The sequence below is a fragment of the Crocuta crocuta genome, unplaced genomic scaffold (assembly GCF_008692635.1).
Source record: "Crocuta crocuta isolate KB4526 unplaced genomic scaffold, BGI_CrCroc_1.0 scaffold457, whole genome shotgun sequence".
NCBI lineage: Eukaryota > Metazoa > Chordata > Mammalia > Carnivora > Hyaenidae > Crocuta > Crocuta crocuta.
In genome coordinates, this window is record NW_027531318.1 from 4,811,913 (window position 1) to 4,827,645 (window position 15,733).

The window sequence follows — 15,733 nt, forward strand, 5'->3', positions numbered from 1 at the left end:
ATAATAAATTACTGTTTAAGCCACTAAACCTTACAGCAGTTTGTTATGAAGCAACTGATAAGTAAAACACTATTTCCCTTAGAAATGTAATTCAACAATACCAGTGTCAGCACTTAAATGACCAATAAAAACCAAAAACTATTTGGTTTCTGTGACTGAAATAGAATTGTGAAAAACCATAATAAAGCCTAAGTTTTAAGAATTACTAAGGGTTTGGGCACCCAGGTAGCTCAGTCAGTTTTAAGTGTCCGACTCTTGATTTCAGCTCAGGTCATGATCTCAGGGTTTGTGAGTCTGAACCCTGCACTACGCTCCACACAGACAGTGCAGAGCCTGCTTGGGATTCTCTCTCTTCCTCTCTCTCTCTCTCTCTCTGCCCTTCCCATCCCTTCTTTCTATCCCTCAAAATAAATAAATAAACTAAAAAAAAAGGTTACACTTAGTTTAAATAAAAACCAGTATGGTTTAGTGCTTAAAATCACAATGTGTCATAAAACGACAAGGACTATTTATGGATAAAGTTAATACTGACTGAATCACTAAGTCTTAAAATAAGAAAATAAGAAGGCATCACTTTAAGTTCAAAAAAGAAAGACAAACAGGTAACAAAGCAGAGTTTGGTTATATCAAAATAGATAACCCAGGTTAAATTTCTTAGCCTATGTATTATTGATTACCAAAATATGAAGAATAGCGTAAAATAAAATACACAGCACTGAATTATACTAAACATAACATCATATCTTATTCAGAACCTTCTTCAAAGAAGAATTAAATTATCAACATACTGAAGAAGGAGCAAAATATCAAATATTCATCAATATTTCCAGTCGACAGAGTCTGGATTACAGTCTACTGTCTTACATTAAGTTTGTTTTATGAAAGTACTGTTATACCGTGAAATATGCTGAATACACACAAATTTCCAAAAATACTTTTACATACTCTTAGGGATATCAGATGCTAATTTACTACAAAAAATAAGAATGTAGCTGATTTATGAAAGATAAACCATCATCTCCAGTGGTGTCACTGACAAGGAGATTATTAGGATAGACAGACAATTGCTTTGATCCAATAAAACAGAGTCTCTTATGATTTAAACAATAGAGAGAAAATAACCTGGCATAATTCCTACTTTGGTGCTATCATAAAAGATAGAAAAATGGAATTTCACATATTTAATATAATGCTATAATTTTTACAAAATAATTAAAATATATCACATAAAGAATAAAAATAATTTTCACGTTTTACCAAACTAACTCTATGTCATTTAATCTAGTTAAAACGGTTTCTGAAAAACTAGAAATTTAATGATTTACTCAACTTTAAAACTCAATTTTATTTTGCGGCACACACTATGGAAGATACTATATCCAAAAAGAAAAATGTATTTTGCTAAAAGGAATTCCCAAGGCAACTTTTCCATAAGGGAAAGGTCTAATGATTTATAACTACTACATATCTTTTCAGTTGCTACTGGAGAATACACATTTAAAACAGATTCTTCATTTTCCCAGGTTGACCTCAGATATTCAGCAAACATTAATGCTGCGGCAATGCCCAAGCCCTTGCACATTCACACGAAGTTACTCTTCGGCTGTAAAGGATCCTTTTAAAAGAGAGAAAGTGAATATAATGGAGGAGAAAGGAACTGGGGAGGAAGAAAAAGCCGCTTTTGTGCCATATGAATTATTTATTCAGTCAAGCAATGAACTCACTGTTTCCAACTCTAACAATCTATCAGGGAACTCTAGTGAACTCAAAGACTAATAAAGTTTAAAAACTATCACTGCTTAGCAAGCTTGATTTTTTCTACCTAAAAACATTTTTAACTTTGTAAATTATATTTTTACACAGTAATTTATATTTCTAATTTAAGTGTCAACTTTTAAAACAGACCAAAAAGTCAGCTAATAATTTTCATCACAGGATATGAGGAATTAACAAATCATTTTTTGTTATTCTCGTTTAATTTTTTAAATATTTAGTTAGTTTTGAGAGAGAGGGAGACAGAGTTTGAGTGGGGAAGGGGCAGAGAGAGTGAGACACAGAATCTGAAGCAGGCTCCCGACTCTGAACTGTCAGCACAGAGCCCGACGTGGGGCTCGAACTCACGAACCATGAGATCATGACCTGAGCTGAAGTCATATGCTTAATCAACTGAGCCACCCAGGTGCCCCTAATTTTTTGTTACTCTTAATTTAGGAATTAATTGCAAAAGTCCTCATTTTTCAACCTTTTTACTACTACTATTATTTGTGTCTGCTTAACAATTAAATATCTTAAACTGGTTCAAAGAAACCTTTCTCCACTGGTGATAATGTCATTGAGATCTGTTTTACAGAAATCTCTAGAAGGTTGTCTGGTTCTTGATAAGTATAGCCAAGATAGAGTCAGATTTCCCTCACAACCATTAATGATGTTTGGTTGCCTAAATTATTAATAGAGATTAAGCCTCTGAATAAAGGCAGAGATAAGGTACTTGCTTCCTGAAAAGAGAAATAATCAGGTTTAGTCTATGCTCATGTCCTTCTTTTACATATCTGAGATGATGCAGAATATTTGCTCCTTTTCTCATCACAAAATAATTTATTCTAGAATTATGAAAACAGTTTGCCTTGTGTATGAATGTTTGAATCTTAAATTCTCTCTTTCTGGCTTGGATTGAGGCATTTGTAATCTGTAACCCCCACACAGAATGAGAGACTCCTGAATGCTGAGAACAAACTGAGGGCAGATGGGTTGGCGGGGAGGGGAAAGGGGGTAATGGGTATGGAGGAGGGCACTTGTGGGGATGAGCACTGGGTGTTATATGGAAACCGACTTGACAATAAACTATTAAAAAATAATTTTAAAAAAGAATGCAACTTCTTTTGAAAAGTTACACATAAATCCTTACACTTTCATTCTCTATTTAAAATTGTTTGAACATGGCTAAATCTCAACAGAAGTGTGTATAATATGACTGGACTATATTCTTTTTCAGATAAAATACCCAAATAATAAGCTTAATATCTTGTCCTTTGGGCCTAGCTCCCTCCCTGGTCCCGCTACATCTGATTCTCCCTGCTTCTTTCCTTTCAGACAAATCAGCTGCTAAGACAGCAGCACTGATCCTTATTTAACCCCCAACCCTTTTTTTTCCCCCACAGAATGAGAATCAGAGCTGGGCAGTACTTAGAATTCATCTAGATTTACGGTGAGGAAACTGAGGTCCACACAAGTGATGTTATTAATCCAGATACCCGTAATTAGTTTGTGGCACAGCACAGATTAGAAGCCATGTTTCCAGACACCATCTGGTGCTCTCTGCTCCGTGTCTTCACCAACCTCCCAAAAGGATCCCGGAATTCATACTGAGGAGTATAAAACAGATAAAGCCTTTCGGAAAGCACTTTAGCAATATGTATAATGAGGCTTAAAAGGGTTTGCCCAATAATTCCACTCCTGGGATTCTATCTTGGGATAAATTGTCAGATAAGCTTTATATGCAAATATTCTTGTCAGGTATTTATACTAAGAAAAACATTTTAGAAAATATATAGCCAATAATAAGAGGAGGTGGTATATCTACTAAAAGAACTATACTGGAGCAATTTGAAATGTTTATTAAAATTTTACAGTAGTGTTATAAAAGGCACTTCCTTATGTTAAGTAGTGCTGTGTACGTGCCGAGGGAGACAACTTAGAAAACTTATAAATGTACACCAAACAAATGTTCTCAAACAAATCCTTAGTTTTTCATTAAGTGACATTCATTCTATTACATTAAAACTGACAGAAATGAGAGGAATTTTATTTTAAATAAGGGATTATAATGAAGAGAAAATGATCTCTAATAGATACAGTTGCCTTATTTTTTAAATTGGCATTGCACAATTCATTTTCTTTATCCAGAACTTCATAGGGAACAAAAACCTGCACTGATAATCACTCCAGACTGAAAATAAATTTCCCAGAACCTAAATAAAACCTCAGGACCCTTCTTAGCTAAAGTTGAACTGCATTTTACTTAGGAGAATTGGAATAACTATCTTCCAAGTGATTTGAAAGTGTTTTTAAAGTCCTCTATTAACCACTAAATACCCTTTATCAAAGCTTCTAGTGATCTTCAATAGAAGCCTTTCAAAAATCTCACTCTTAAAACTCTATAAATCTTGTCTAATCTTAACCCTAAATTTGGGGCTTAACTAGCAGAGGCAGAGTCTGAGGACACTGAAAACATGAAAAACATTCTATGCATCTATCATCAACCAGGCAGTGCAGAAAAAAAGGGCAAAGAATATTCATATTATTTAAGACTCAAAAGTCTGATAACACATTTATTTATTCTGTAACTTATAGTGAAAGAAGACATTGACATAACTGAACATTCATGACATATGGCAGAAACAGGACATAAATGGGACTTATGTGAAAGTTGACAAGATTTATTAAACTTATTCTAAAAGCTTCTTTTTATAACCAGATAAAAAGACAGTAAAATGTTTATTTTTTTCTAACAGGATTTTTTCCTATTTTAGTTACGCTTTCACTACTTTCTTCAGTAAGTGCCCTGTTCTTGATTTATCTAGGCATATTCGATAAAAAACATTCAAATACCTTATCTACCTCAAAAAGAGAAAAAGGAAAATGGACAAGCCAAAATTCCATTTATGTTTATTTTTTGCCAAAAGAAATAGTTATCTCCAACCACATTTAATATAAGATAGATTGTTAAGGACAACTGATGAAACATCTCAAAAAGGCATTGTTTCAGTCAAATTTTAAGAAATAAACTCACATCATTCTATTTTTATTTTGGGTTTAAGGTTTCTGTATATCAATAATCCCCTTATACTCTCTTGCTATTATTAAGTCTGTCTAACTAGGATTCTGAAAAACTGTCTAGTTCCTAAAAATAATCTGAAGTAGTTGAAACACCCATGTTGGCAAGAAATTTCCGGTAATTCCCATTTGCAGGAAGGTCAGAGTCTCTCACACAAGTCACTGAACAGTATTTCTTCTGAAACAAAGTGGCGGAGGTACAGTGAATAAACTGTAAAGTTCACCAGTAGTTCTGTCATATGGTCCCCTGTCACCTCCTTACATTTTAACAGTGACTGTTCCCACTTTTAACCAGTTAAACCCAGTAAGAAAATTGTACTTTCCACTTCAAACTAGCTCTGTGGACTACACCGAATCACATAACTTTCTGAGCTTCTCAGTTCCTTTCTATAAAATGACCAGACCAAATAGGTTTCCTTAAGTTCCTCTCCAATTTAAAAATCTGTATTTCATTTCTCTCAGTCTTTTTCAAATCCTTTTCAAAAGTGATAAGGCACTTGGAGTAAAAGAAAACGTTCTCACCTTTCTGTGACAGCCTGCACAGAAAAGTTTTCTGGGCTTTCCCAGCATTTTCAAAACCCTCTGTAAGATCTAGAGAAGTTGATTTCACTGGTAACATGATGACTCCTACAAAGGAATGAGGTTGTCTCTGCTAACAACGTTTCGATCACTCTCCTTTTAGGCTACTAGTAGTCCCTAAGGTCTTCTGCTTAGTCAAGATAAGTGCCCTTACCCATAATAGGGTTCCTCTCCCATATAAGGTGTTAAGATTCTATTTTGTCTGGTCATTACACATTTTTGGAAACATCAAAGCTTCTGGAAAGTAGTTTTGTACAGCTGGACAACCTATAGCACACTGGGTCTATAGTCACCAGATTAACTAAAGAATGTGACAAACTTAGAGTAAAAAATTAATTTTAGGCTATCAGTCTACTTTCCGGTAACTGCAATAATTCTGAAGGGTGACATTAATGTTTCTATTTTAAATAGCTTTAATGGAATTTATTATATAATACAAACCCCCAAAAACTGTTTTCATTTATCACAATGTATGCTTTAATCTTCAGCTAAATGAATTTATAGATAAATGGAGTGACTTCAAAGCCCTGTAAATGAAAAGACCAGTCAACAAAAATGCCTAAATAGTTTAGTGAAATACCTATGGTATGTATATTTAGCATGTTACTGGTTAATCTGGGCATAACCCACCTCCACAACTCACTTCTCCCCCTACCAAATTATTAAAATCCAAGCAATTTCTTTTGGTAGAAAACATCTTCTATCTTCTAGTCAAATCTAGACAGATCTTTAAATACTTTGACTTTCTATATAACGTCAAAATTATTGGACATCACATCCTGTAATACTTTTCATTAAGTTTCAATATTTCTTTATTGAATCTGTTAAAAGACCACATAATCACTAAGCACTGATTCAATAAAACAACCAAAAAAAATTAGTTAAGTTCTTAACCATTCCATGACTCTAGCTCAGTATATTCCAAAATAACCCTGAAAAAGTCTAAATGTCCAAGTTAGCAAGAAATTTCCTACAATCCTCATCTAAAAGGTAGTAAGGGTCTTTTCACCCCAGGCACTGAATGGAGCTTTTCTTCCGAAACAAAGTGCCTGAGGTACAGAGAACAAGCTGTAAAGGTAACTGGTTCTTTTGTCATATGATTCCCTACAACCTTCTTATATTTTAACAATTAATGACTGTTCACAGCTTCTAATCAATTATAACCAGTAAAATTTAGTAGCTTCTGCTACTAAAAGTCATGTGAGCCTAAGCATTTTCCTGATTTTCAAACAGGTTATCAGAACCTAACTGAGAAAGTTAAAAAGAATAAGATTCACAAATTTTTAATTTTCATTACTATAAAATCAAAATACTAATTTAATACTAAATATTTTCTTAAGTATATTTATATTTAAGTACACGTTTTCTACTTTAGAGCTAACAAAACTTATGCAGAAAAACACATAAACAATTAATATATATACTATACACATACTTGAACACATGAAAAACCTCTTATGATATTAACTACTATGAGACAATCTAATCTCATTTACTGATAATGGAAAAGCGAGATATTTCCAAGTATAGTGCCTTGATTTAATTCGTCAGTTAACGTGCCTATAACAGGGTACTTGGATCAAATGGGAACCATAAGTACCAACCAGGAACCCACCCAGTCAGCTTTTATTGACGTATGGAAATCAACAGAGCCCAGTGAGGCTGCAGGGAAAGTCTGAAGAAGACAACAGCTAGTCCACCTCCACTCGCACTTTCTCCTCAGAAAGGACTGTCACCCCATCCCCCAACAAATCTCTATAACAGAAAAAGATAAACGTGGGGATTATGCCAAGTTGACCTCAAGCTTTGTTCTCCTCCTCAAGGCACATTCAGCAAAAAGATCTAAACACACATCTGATTTGACAAGCATTTAGGTTTACAAAGAAGGAGGTGAAAGTGAAATCATACTTGATGCATTCATGGGTTCTGTGTCAAAGGTCATATAGCAGTATTTCAGTGGCTGCTTAGTAAGATCTAAAGTGGGCAAAGCATAGAGAACCACAAAACATAGTATATCTGCTCTAAAAGGCACCTTGGAAATCATCTCTTCCATCCTCTTCATTATACAAACATATTTTATAACATATTTGATGAACTCTGTGAATTTCCTAAGAGCTATTCAGAGGGCGATACTTATTTGTGGGAAAGACACATACACATACCCACACAAGGACCAGTGGGTATAACTATACAACTGCAAAATGAAAAATTCTTTAATTCAAGTCCATGCTTTAAACTGACATAAATAATTAAATTTTAGGTTTAACACACTCTTATAATAATAAATTACTGAATTTTTATGTTTTTGTCAAGGAAAATACTCAAGGACAGAAATTACAATGCTATCAAAATATATGACAGAAATTAGAGCCTTTTAAAGTAAATGAAATAGGAGATTGAATAATCTTTTTAAAATGAACCAGGATTGATTGCTCAGGTTATTCAAACATTCTGAAAATGTTAAACTTAAAATGTTAACTATAATTTAGTGCTAAAATAAATTTTACTTTTTTCTCTGCCACCATATAATGTATAAAGAAAGCTCTCAAGAGCTGCTTGAAACAAAAGCATTCAAAAAGAGACTTGGGGGCGGGGGAGGGTAAAAGGGTCAGCAAGGGAACTGGGAACAAATGACAATGCACTGGGCAGTCGCAGAAGATTTAGAAGAGCAAGTGCATTTTGTTTTTACCATCTTTGGGATGTGTACTCAACAGCCACACACACAGTAAGCCATGCTTCTATGAACTCAAAAATTTTGCTCTACTACTATATTAAGAAAAGTGTGGAAGGTTTTTTTTTTCCCCAGGGGACAAATGTAATATATAGAATTCAATCTTAAGTGTGGCTGGAATACCAGGCAAAATTTTAAACACTTGTATTTATATTCTGGGTACTTTCAAAGTTTTCCAACAAGATTATCCAAATGACCTTCATCTATTTCACTATTGTTCCTCCTCTACACACCTCCATATAATATTTCTTTATTTATTAAAGACTGTATAATAATCTTCCTTTCTACACAAACTTCTATTGCATTCTTAGAATCTCTCAACATCTACAAATACACCCACAGAACTTCAACAATGAACATCTCTACTCAACTCTATTCCTAAGACCTGACTCTCTGGTCACCCAGAACAATATCCACCTCAACATACTGAAAACTCCAACACGCTCCTCTCTGACCAGACTTCCTCTTCTTTTAGATCTCCCATGCCTTCATTTCTACTATACCCCATAGAGCTCTCCAGTCCTAGAATCCTTCAAGTTTTATACCAGTTCCTTCTCCTAGACTCATGTCCTTCCCTACTACTATTCTGCCACTAAATAGCATAAATTAATTAACCTCTCCTTACCCAGTTTCCATATCTGTATAATAATGCTCTTCATGTTTATTCAGCAAGTATTTGAGCCCATTTTGTATGTCAGGCACTGAGAACACAGACAGACAACAAAATAAACTCCCTGACTTCATGGAACTTACATTCTAGGACTGAGGTTTTATTTACCAGGCTTGTTGTGAGGATTAAATGACTTAATATTTATAAATATTGCACAGCACATAATATGCAACATTTGTCATAGCTATCATCTAAATTGCTCTTAATTCAACACCTTACTTTCCCTAAGCTCATAACTTTTTGTTGTACCAGTCTGGTAAAACCTCAGTCTTAGACTAATGCTACATTCTGATCTCCATCACGTATTTAGGCTACAGAGGGCATCTAAGTAAATCACAACTATATTGATTTGTTCTAGTCTCCGCTGGCTGAGATCCACAGGCTGGCTGGCTGATTCTTTCATCTGTTTTTGGTTAGCTCCTTCTCTCCTTTGTAGGGCTTCTTTCTCTCTACTTGATTCTAAAACATTGATGCTCCCCAAGATCTTGTCTTCCGCATTCTTTTATTTTCTTCTCAGCCCATGTACGCTCCATATATGTTCTCATTGTTTCCAGCCCAGTGCCCCCAGTAACATCCCACAGCATCAGATTCAAAAAGTCAACTGCCTTGTTAGACCTCCCACACTAGATATTTCACTACCATCTCAAAATATCCAAAACTAATTTTCTCACCTTCTAAATTGACCCTTACTCATACATTCTCTGTTTGGTGTCCTTAATATCCATGCAGTTGCTCCAGATAGGAACTCTGGACTTAAACTTGTTTACTTCTCCCCCACTGGACATTTCCAAGTATCAACTAATGAATTTACAATTTACCAACAACAAATGTAAGGAGTCTGAAATCTTTTCCCTTTTCTCCATGTCTGTTAACACAGCCCTACTTTAAGCTCCCGTCAGTTCTTGTTTAGCCAACTACATCACAAATGCCTTCCCTGCCTCCAATCTTTTCCCCTTAAATTTATCATTCACAACAGCTACCAAAGTATCCTATTAAACCTACAATCAAATTAGGTCACTGCTTAAAAGTCTTCAATGGCTTCCCAAAGCCTAGAATGAAAGAGAAGTTCAAGCTCCTAAATTTGGCNTGTTTTTAAAGTCCTCTATTAACCACTAAATACCCTTTATCAAAGCTTCTAGTGATCTTCAATAGAAGCCTTTCAAAAATCTCACTCTTAAAACTCTATAAATCTTGTCTAATCTTAACCCTAAATTTGGGGCTTAACTAGCAGAGGCAGAGTCTGAGGACACTGAAAACATGAAAAACATTCTATGCATCTATCATCAACCAGGCAGTGCAGAAAAAAAGGGCAAAGAATATTCATATTATTTAAGACTCAAAAGTCTGATAACACATTTATTTATTCTGTAACTTATAGTGAAAGAAGACATTGACATAACTGAACATTCATGACATATGGCAGAAACAGGACATAAATGGGACTTATGTGAAAGTTGACAAGATTTATTAAACTTATTCTAAAAGCTTCTTTTTATAACCAGATAAAAAGACAGTAAAATGTTTATTTTTTTCTAACAGGATTTTTTCCTATTTTAGTTACGCTTTCACTACTTTCTTCAGTAAGTGCCCTGTTCTTGATTTATCTAGGCATATTCGATAAAAAACATTCAAATACCTTATCTACCTCAAAAAGAGAAAAAGGAAAATGGACAAGCCAAAATTCCATTTATGTTTATTTTTTGCCAAAAGAAATAGTTATCTCCAACCACATTTAATATAAGATAGATTGTTAAGGACAACTGATGAAACATCTCAAAAAGGCATTGTTTCAGTCAAATTTTAAGAAATAAACTCACATCATTCTATTTTTATTTTGGGTTTAAGGTTTCTGTATATCAATAATCCCCTTATACTCTCTTGCTATTATTAAGTCTGTCTAACTAGGATTCTGAAAAACTGTCTAGTTCCTAAAAATAATCTGAAGTAGTTGAAACACCCATGTTGGCAAGAAATTTCCGGTAATTCCCATTTGCAGGAAGGTCAGAGTCTCTCACACAAGTCACTGAACAGTATTTCTTCTGAAACAAAGTGGCGGAGGTACAGTGAATAAACTGTAAAGTTCACCAGTAGTTCTGTCATATGGTCCCCTGTCACCTCCTTACATTTTAACAGTGACTGTTCCCACTTTTAACCAGTTAAACCCAGTAAGAAAATTGTACTTTCCACTTCAAACTAGCTCTGTGGACTACACCGAATCACATAACTTTCTGAGCTTCTCAGTTCCTTTCTATAAAATGACCAGACCAAATAGGTTTCCTTAAGTTCCTCTCCAATTTAAAAATCTGTATTTCATTTCTCTCAGTCTTTTTCAAATCCTTTTCAAAAGTGATAAGGCACTTGGAGTAAAAGAAAACGTTCTCACCTTTCTGTGACAGCCTGCACAGAAAAGTTTTCTGGGCTTTCCCAGCATTTTCAAAACCCTCTGTAAGATCTAGAGAAGTTGATTTCACTGGTAACATGATGACTCCTACAAAGGAATGAGGTTGTCTCTGCTAACAACGTTTCGATCACTCTCCTTTTAGGCTACTAGTAGTCCCTAAGGTCTTCTGCTTAGTCAAGATAAGTGCCCTTACCCATAATAGGGTTCCTCTCCCATATAAGGTGTTAAGATTCTATTTTGTCTGGTCATTACACATTTTTGGAAACATCAAAGCTTCTGGAAAGTAGTTTTGTACAGCTGGACAACCTATAGCACACTGGGTCTATAGTCACCAGATTAACTAAAGAATGTGACAAACTTAGAGTAAAAAATTAATTTTAGGCTATCAGTCTACTTTCCGGTAACTGCAATAATTCTGAAGGGTGACATTAATGTTTCTATTTTAAATAGCTTTAATGGAATTTATTATATAATACAAACCCCCAAAAACTGTTTTCATTTATCACAATGTATGCTTTAATCTTCAGCTAAATGAATTTATAGATAAATGGAGTGACTTCAAAGCCCTGTAAATGAAAAGACCAGTCAACAAAAATGCCTAAATAGTTTAGTGAAATACCTATGGTATGTATATTTAGCATGTTACTGGTTAATCTGGGCATAACCCACCTCCACAACTCACTTCTCCCCCTACCAAATTATTAAAATCCAAGCAATTTCTTTTGGTAGAAAACATCTTCTATCTTCTAGTCAAATCTAGACAGATCTTTAAATACTTTGACTTTCTATATAACGTCAAAATTATTGGACATCACATCCTGTAATACTTTTCATTAAGTTTCAATATTTCTTTATTGAATCTGTTAAAAGACCACATAATCACTAAGCACTGATTCAATAAAACAACCAAAAAAAATTAGTTAAGTTCTTAACCATTCCATGACTCTAGCTCAGTATATTCCAAAATAACCCTGAAAAAGTCTAAATGTCCAAGTTAGCAAGAAATTTCCTACAATCCTCATCTAAAAGGTAGTAAGGGTCTTTTCACCCCAGGCACTGAATGGAGCTTTTCTTCCGAAACAAAGTGCCTGAGGTACAGAGAACAAGCTGTAAAGGTAACTGGTTCTTTTGTCATATGATTCCCTACAACCTTCTTATATTTTAACAATTAATGACTGTTCACAGCTTCTAATCAATTATAACCAGTAAAATTTAGTAGCTTCTGCTACTAAAAGTCATGTGAGCCTAAGCATTTTCCTGATTTTCAAACAGGTTATCAGAACCTAACTGAGAAAGTTAAAAAGAATAAGATTCACAAATTTTTAATTTTCATTACTATAAAATCAAAATACTAATTTAATACTAAATATTTTCTTAAGTATATTTATATTTAAGTACACGTTTTCTACTTTAGAGCTAACAAAACTTATGCAGAAAAACACATAAACAATTAATATATATACTATACACATACTTGAACACATGAAAAACCTCTTATGATATTAACTACTATGAGACAATCTAATCTCATTTACTGATAATGGAAAAGCGAGATATTTCCAAGTATAGTGCCTTGATTTAATTCGTCAGTTAACGTGCCTATAACAGGGTACTTGGATCAAATGGGAACCATAAGTACCAACCAGGAACCCACCCAGTCAGCTTTTATTGACGTATGGAAATCAACAGAGCCCAGTGAGGCTGCAGGGAAAGTCTGAAGAAGACAACAGCTAGTCCACCTCCACTCGCACTTTCTCCTCAGAAAGGACTGTCACCCCATCCCCCAACAAATCTCTATAACAGAAAAAGATAAACGTGGGGATTATGCCAAGTTGACCTCAAGCTTTGTTCTCCTCCTCAAGGCACATTCAGCAAAAAGATCTAAACACACATCTGATTTGACAAGCATTTAGGTTTACAAAGAAGGAGGTGAAAGTGAAATCATACTTGATGCATTCATGGGTTCTGTGTCAAAGGTCATATAGCAGTATTTCAGTGGCTGCTTAGTAAGATCTAAAGTGGGCAAAGCATAGAGAACCACAAAACATAGTATATCTGCTCTAAAAGGCACCTTGGAAATCATCTCTTCCATCCTCTTCATTATACAAACATATTTTATAACATATTTGATGAACTCTGTGAATTTCCTAAGAGCTATTCAGAGGGCGATACTTATTTGTGGGAAAGACACATACACATACCCACACAAGGACCAGTGGGTATAACTATACAACTGCAAAATGAAAAATTCTTTAATTCAAGTCCATGCTTTAAACTGACATAAATAATTAAATTTTAGGTTTAACACACTCTTATAATAATAAATTACTGAATTTTTATGTTTTTGTCAAGGAAAATACTCAAGGACAGAAATTACAATGCTATCAAAATATATGACAGAAATTAGAGCCTTTTAAAGTAAATGAAATAGGAGATTGAATAATCTTTTTAAAATGAACCAGGATTGATTGCTCAGGTTATTCAAACATTCTGAAAATGTTAAACTTAAAATGTTAACTATAATTTAGTGCTAAAATAAATTTTACTTTTTTCTCTGCCACCATATAATGTATAAAGAAAGCTCTCAAGAGCTGCTTGAAACAAAAGCATTCAAAAAGAGACTTGGGGGCGGGGGAGGGTAAAAGGGTCAGCAAGGGAACTGGGAACAAATGACAATGCACTGGGCAGTCGCAGAAGATTTAGAAGAGCAAGTGCATTTTGTTTTTACCATCTTTGGGATGTGTACTCAACAGCCACACACACAGTAAGCCATGCTTCTATGAACTCAAAAATTTTGCTCTACTACTATATTAAGAAAAGTGTGGAAGGTTTTTTTTTTCCCCAGGGGACAAATGTAATATATAGAATTCAATCTTAAGTGTGGCTGGAATACCAGGCAAAATTTTAAACACTTGTATTTATATTCTGGGTACTTTCAAAGTTTTCCAACAAGATTATCCAAATGACCTTCATCTATTTCACTATTGTTCCTCCTCTACACACCTCCATATAATATTTCTTTATTTATTAAAGACTGTATAATAATCTTCCTTTCTACACAAACTTCTATTGCATTCTTAGAATCTCTCAACATCTACAAATACACCCACAGAACTTCAACAATGAACATCTCTACTCAACTCTATTCCTAAGACCTGACTCTCTGGTCACCCAGAACAATATCCACCTCAACATACTGAAAACTCCAACACGCTCCTCTCTGACCAGACTTCCTCTTCTTTTAGATCTCCCATGCCTTCATTTCTACTATACCCCATAGAGCTCTCCAGTCCTAGAATCCTTCAAGTTTTATACCAGTTCCTTCTCCTAGACTCATGTCCTTCCCTACTACTATTCTGCCACTAAATAGCATAAATTAATTAACCTCTCCTTACCCAGTTTCCATATCTGTATAATAATGCTCTTCATGTTTATTCAGCAAGTATTTGAGCCCATTTTGTATGTCAGGCACTGAGAACACAGACAGACAACAAAATAAACTCCCTGACTTCATGGAACTTACATTCTAGGACTGAGGTTTTATTTACCAGGCTTGTTGTGAGGATTAAATGACTTAATATTTATAAATATTGCACAGCACATAATATGCAACATTTGTCATAGCTATCATCTAAATTGCTCTTAATTCAACACCTTACTTTCCCTAAGCTCATAACTTTTTGTTGTACCAGTCTGGTAAAACCTCAGTCTTAGACTAATGCTACATTCTGATCTCCATCACGTATTTAGGCTACAGAGGGCATCTAAGTAAATCACAACTATATTGATTTGTTCTAGTCTCCGCTGGCTGAGATCCACAGGCTGGCTGGCTGATTCTTTCATCTGTTTTTGGTTAGCTCCTTCTCTCCTTTGTAGGGCTTCTTTCTCTCTACTTGATTCTAAAACATTGATGCTCCCCAAGATCTTGTCTTCCGCATTCTTTTATTTTCTTCTCAGCCCATGTACGCTCCATATATGTTCTCATTGTTTCCAGCCCAGTGCCCCCAGTAACATCCCACAGCATCAGATTCAAAAAGTCAACTGCCTTGTTAGACCTCCCACACTAGATATTTCACTACCATCTCAAAATATCCAAAACTAATTTTCTCACCTTCTAAATTGACCCTTACTCATACATTCTCTGTTTGGTGTCCTTAATATCCATGCAGTTGCTCCAGATAGGAACTCTGGACTTAAACTTGTTTACTTCTCCCCCACTGGACATTTCCAAGTATCAACTAATGAATTTACAATTTACCAACAACAAATGTAAGGAGTCTGAAATCTTTTCCCTTTTCTCCATGTCTGTTAACACAGCCCTACTTTAAGCTCCCGTCAGTTCTTGTTTAGCCAACTACATCACAAATGCCTTCCCTGCCTCCAATCTTTTCCCCTTAAATTTATCATTCACAACAGCTACCAAAGTATCCTATTAAACCTACAATCAAATTAGGTCACTGCTTAAAAGTCTTCAATGGCTTCCCAAAGCCTAGAATGAAAGAGAAGTTCAAGCTCCTAA

At 34.8% G+C, this 15,733-nt stretch overlaps 1 protein-coding gene and 1 long non-coding RNA gene across 5 annotated transcripts in view; one reads left to right on the forward strand and one right to left on the reverse strand.

Annotated features, from left to right (window-relative positions):
- The window catches only part of LOC144237990 (uncharacterized), a 32,840-nt gene extending 31,045 nt beyond the window's left edge, over positions 1-1,795 (forward strand). Inside the window, exon 4 of the long non-coding RNA XR_013336969.1 lies at positions 1,524-1,795. This is a non-coding gene — a long non-coding RNA (uncharacterized LOC144237990). The remainder of the gene's footprint in view (positions 1-1,523) is intronic.
- The window catches only part of ZEB1 (zinc finger E-box binding homeobox 1), a 200,787-nt gene that overhangs the window by 165,402 nt on the left and 19,652 nt on the right, over positions 1-15,733 (reverse strand). The gene's annotated exons all lie outside the window — the stretch shown is intronic.